Genomic DNA, 5,677 nt, shown 5'->3' on the forward strand with positions numbered 1-5,677 from the left:
GCATCCGACCTTTAATTTCAGTTCAGGTCATGATCTTGCATTCTTTAGTCTGAGCCCCATGATGGGCTCCGTGCTGATCATGAAGCCTGCTTAAGATTTTCTCTCTCTGTCCCCTCTATTCCTCTCTCCCACTCACACACACTCTCTCTCAAAAAAAAAAAAAAAAATTCAGGGCGCCTGGGTGGCTCAGTAGGTTGAGTGTCCAACTTTGGCTCAGGTCATGATCTCATTGTTTGTGAGTTTGAGCCCCACATCAGGCTCTGTGCTGATAGCTCAGAGCCTGGAGCCTGCTTTGGATTCTGTGTCTCTCTCCCTGCTCCTCTCCCACTGAGGCTTTATCTCTCTAAAAAATAAACATTAAAAAATTAAAAATAAAATAAAGTAATTTTTAAAAAGACATTGAAAACAAAGTGCATTTTTTGCAAAATGCAAAAAAATTTGCAAATCATATATCTGATAATCCATTAATATCTACAATATATGAAGAACACCTACAATTGAAAACAGAAAAAAAGCAATTTAAAAATGGGCAAAAGGCTTGAATAGACATTTCTCCAAAGAATATACACAAATGGCCAATAAATATATGAAAATGTGCTCAACATCACTAATCATTAGGGAAGTGAGAATCAAAACCACAATGAGATACCACTCCACACTCATTAATATAGCCATTAAAAAAAATAATAATAAGTGTTGGCAGGGATGTGGAGAAACTACAACACTCACACCCACTGCTAGTACAGATGTAAAGTGGTGTAGCCATTGTGGAGAACCATTTGGTGGCTCCTCAAAAAGTTAAACCTCTGAGCTTTGCGCAGTGGCAGTATCGTAGCCAATGAGGTTTATCCGAGGCGCGATTATTGCTAATTGAAAGTTAAACCTCTGACCCAGCAATTACACTTCTAGCTATATAGCCAAGATAATGAAGACCAGGGACTCAAACAGAGATTTGTGCATCAATGCTCAAAGCACCATTATTCCCAATTGCCAAAAAGTGGGAACATGCCAAATGTCCATCAACAGATGAAATGACTGACAAAACACGGGTATGTACACACAGTGGAATATTATTAAGCCTTGTAAACAAATGAAATTGTGATACATGCCATAATACGGGTGAATCATGAAGGCATGATGCTAGTGAAATAAGCCAGACACAGAAGAACAGACAAAATATCGTTGCACTTACGTGAGATGCCTACCATATTCGAATTCAGGGACAGAGACCGCAGAAGAGTGGTTACCAGGGGTAGGGGGTAGGGGATAATGGGAGGCTCACTGTTTCATAGCACAGAGCGTCAGTGTGGGGCGGCGGAACAGTCCTGTAGACGGATAGTTGTGATGGTTGTACAATATGAATATACTTAATGTTACTGACTTGCTCATTTAAAGAAAGGTTAAAATTATAAATTTTATTTCTGCAGTAAAAATGAAAATAAAAAATTAAAACTTTCTTTTAATTTAAAAGAAAATTACTTCCCTACCAAATCATACCTTAAAACACTTTAAAGGAAGGCAACAAAAAAGAAGCACTCAGTAATAATATGTTGACAAGATTAAGCATCCAATCACAATTTGCTAGACATGCAAGGAAGGCAGGGAAGTATAACCCATAATCAGGAGAAGGTATCAAGAAACAGAAACCAATATATAACAAAGATTATGTAAATTTGCCAATTAGGGCTTTAAAAGTACTACTATAATTCTGCTCAAGGATTTAAAAGAAAAAATGTAAGTATATATATACACACAGTAAAACCTTGGATTGCAAGTAACTTGTTCTGCAAGTGTGCTGCAAGACAAGCAAACATTTCTAATAAATTTTAACTTGATAAATGAGCCATGTCTTGTAATACAAATAGTACGTGATGCCAAATGTCACATGATCACAACTAAGTCAATGGTTTTTAAAATCTGCCTTGATATATGAGTGCTTTGGATTACAAGCATGTTTCTGGAACAAAGTATGCTCATCAAACCAAGGTTTTACTACATACATACAAATACATACATATATATAGAGAGAGAGAGGCAGAGAAAGAGAGGAAATAAATTAACTCCATTAAAAAAAAAACAGAAAAAAAAAACAAATGTAGGGCTCCCTGGGTGGCTCAGTCGGTTAAGCATCCAATTTCAGCTTAGGTCATGATCTCACAGTTCGTGGGTTCGAGCCCTGTGTCAGGCCAGATACTGACAGCTCAGAGCCTGGAGCCTGCTTCGGAGTCTGTGTCTCCTCTTCTCTCTGACCCCTCCCCCCCCACCTCAAGCTCTGTCTCTCTCTCTCTCAAAAATAAATAAACATTAAAAAAATAAGTAAAATTTAAAAAATAAATAAAAACCAAATGTAGCATTTAGAGATAAAAAGACATATAATATCTGAGATGGAAAAAAAAAATTCACTGATTCCACAGCAGTTTAAATACTGCAGAGTAACAGATTGATAAACTTGAAGACATTCCATTCATAATCTTGCATCAGTGAAAAATTTACTTCAAAAATGAAGGGTACCCCCCCAAGATGTTGGTTTCTAAATATTCTTTTTCAATAAAAATAGCCAGAGCTCCTCTGAGAAGTGGCTGATTCTCCTTGCGAAGCAGGGAAAATACATGAGTATCTTCAAGCATCTTATAGTGCCAGTACTAAGAAGGGACGGGAGGAAGGAAGGGAGGGTGGGAGGGAGGAAGGGAGGAAAAAGGATCAGGGCATTTTAAAAGGCCAATCTAAAAGAGATCTCAGTGGCCAAAGCAGGAACAAAATAAATAACTACAGCCTTAGATTACAACCCCAAAATAAAATAGCCATGAGTCTGTACTAATATAAATAAATGATTAAACAACAAATAAGAGAAAATAAAAAATAGAAAGAAAAAGGGAATTTCTTCCTTACCAAAGAGTTTGAATTTGTAAATCCAGGTAGTGTTAGAATACCAGTGATAAAGCCACAGGGAAGACCCACAAGGAAATGCTTGATTAGTAGATGAACATTTAAAGAGAAACAGGATATTTGCATAGAGTCAAGGGTCTCCTCCCAAATATTTCTTAATTAAAAAGGGGGAAACATTAACACCAATATGATACTAGCAAAACCTGGAAGATACCACCTTGGCCAAATGATAAAGGTTAACCTTTGAGGCTACTGACATCACATCCTCCATAATATTATGCATGCGTAAGACCACATCATCTCTGTGATATTGTGGCCAAAAACGTACAACCACAATCTAGAAAAGATCAGATAAACCCAAGCAGAGGACTCTTTTTTTTTTTTTAATTTTTTTTTTTAATGTTTTATTTATTTCTAGGAGAGAGACAGCATGAGTAGGGGAGGGTCAGAGAGAGAGGGAGTCACAGACTCTGAAACAGGCTCCAGGCTCTGAGCTGGCAGTCAGCACACAGCCCGACGCGTGGCTCGAACCCACGAACCGTGAGATCATGACCCAAGCGAAAGTTGGACGCTCAACCGACTAAGCCACCCCGGCGCCCCATAGAGGACTCTTTTTTAAAATCTGTAATCAGTAATGGTCAAAGGTGCCAAGGCTGGGGCACCTGGGTGGCTCAGTCGGTTAAGCTGTCAACCCTTAATTTCCTCAGGTCATGATCTCGTGGTTCGTGGATTGGAGTCCTGCATCAGGTTCTGAGCAAACAGCATGGAGCCTGCTTGAGATTCTCTCTCCCTCTTTCTCTCTGTCCCTCACCTGCTCACATGAGGGACACACTCTCTCTTTCACTCTTAAAATAAATAAACATTTTTTTTAAGTGCCAAAGTCATGAAACATTAGGAAAGACTGAAGACAAGCTGCAGTTTGAAGAAGACTATGAAGACACAACAGCTCAAGGCAATGTCAGATATTAGACTGTATCTTAAAACATGGTTGTTACTGAAAAAAGAAAGGAAATTCTACTAAAGCCTGTAGTTAATAGTATTATACCAATACTGATTTTTCAGTTTGAACAATTCTACTGTGGTTATGCAAGATGTGAATGTCAGAGGAAGCTGGAGGAAGGATACATGGAGTTTCGGCATAGGATTTCTGCAACTTCCTGTAAATCTAAAACTATTTCAAGATAAATATTTCAAATCAAAGTACAGGCCCTGGAAGCATACCAGCTGGGCTGAATTCTAACTCTCCCCCTTGTTATTTTGTGATGTTACAACACTTGCCTAATCTTTCTGGGCTTCTGTTGTTTTAACCTTGAATGAGGATAACAATGGTATTGACCTCAGATATTTCCTTAAAAGAGCAAATGAGATGGTACTTTGTAAAGAATTCATACAGTATTCAAACCTTAGCTATTATTAAATACTATTATTTTTGTCCTGCAGAAATTTTAAATTTTAATATGCTGTTTTCATCTATGGTTTCTAAGTTGTGTTTTGCATAGACACTCCCCACGCGAATACCATAAAAAGTTTGGCTATTTTTTTACCCTAAGACTTTTATAGTTCATTTTTTATGATTAAATCTCTGGTCCATGTGGAATGTATTTATATATAAGGAGTGAATTTCAAGCTCACTTTTTTTCTTTTTTACAGATGGCCAGCCATTTGTTGCAACATCACTTATGAAATAACCCATTGTTTTCTCATGGACCAATCTTCATGCTCAGCAGCACACTAGGACACAGAACTCTTTCAGTTACTTCTGCATGGCGCTTACTCCTACAACTTGAGTTTAGCAAAAATGGCATATGTTTAACAGTGTTGAAGAGCGCTCGTGAGCAGAGAATCCTGTAAGTGGTACCATAAATATCAACTGATCCATAAATACAGAGTTTCCATAGTAAATATGAAACTCCTAGGATACCTACTCAAGATACTAGTGAATTTCAGATTCCAGATCTGACAGTCTCTTTTTATCCTCCACCATGATAACTGCCAATCTTTTGACTTTTACACCCAAAGACAGGAGTTACTGGCACTGGTTATGACCCAGACAGGTTGAGATCTGAAATATGTTCTCATCCTTTTCTACTACTTTCTCACTGCTCTCTTCTCCTTTACTATCTTCTGCAATAAATTATTTTTCTGAAACCAACTGTTCTTCAACATTTGTCTTTACTCCTCTTCTCAGTTTACCTACTCACCCTGAGCATTCTCATCCATTCACATCATCAGCATTACTGACGGGCTTCTCATTCCATATGTAGCTCTCCAAGCCAGCTCCTGACTCAAGTCAGGTTCCCAAGATGCAGTGCCTGAGACTAACATTCTTGTTCAAGTGAAAGGAAATGGCAAGACAGGAGGAAATACTAAACAAGAGTATGTATTCTGCCGCAAACTAGTGGTAGTACTTTGACTCAAGGTGATGAGCCTCTTGGGCTGCTATATTATTATTGGCTGCTGGCTCCTTTAAGAGAGGGGTTGGAGATACACCTTCTGGGGAAAATTGGCTCCTGTCCAGCAGAGGAGAATTCTTTGGAGAAGGGGAGTCAAGAGTCTTTAATTGCTAGAACTTAAAGCAACCGTGGGACTGGTGCACTGGGCAAGGGGATCTGTGCAGGGCAAGGTAACACCTCAAACACTTGTACTGCTTAGAACCACTTACTTCTCATACTTTTTCACACTAACCATGCACAGCTTCTCTGGGACTTTAGGTGGTTGCAATTTCCAGAAAACTTCTAAGAGAAGACCTAATGGCAGGTATCACTACACCGCTACTACAGTCGGTTCTGAG

General features: G+C 38.6%; 1 pseudogene; it reads left to right on the forward strand.

Moving 5' to 3' along the window:
* Positions 1-809: 809 nt before the first annotated feature.
* LOC144242491 (U4 spliceosomal RNA) lies at positions 810-919 on the forward strand (annotated as a pseudogene).
* Positions 920-5,677: the final 4,758 nt, after the last annotated feature.

Source organism: Crocuta crocuta, unplaced genomic scaffold (assembly GCF_008692635.1).
Source record: "Crocuta crocuta isolate KB4526 unplaced genomic scaffold, BGI_CrCroc_1.0 scaffold278, whole genome shotgun sequence".
Lineage (NCBI taxonomy): Eukaryota > Metazoa > Chordata > Mammalia > Carnivora > Hyaenidae > Crocuta > Crocuta crocuta.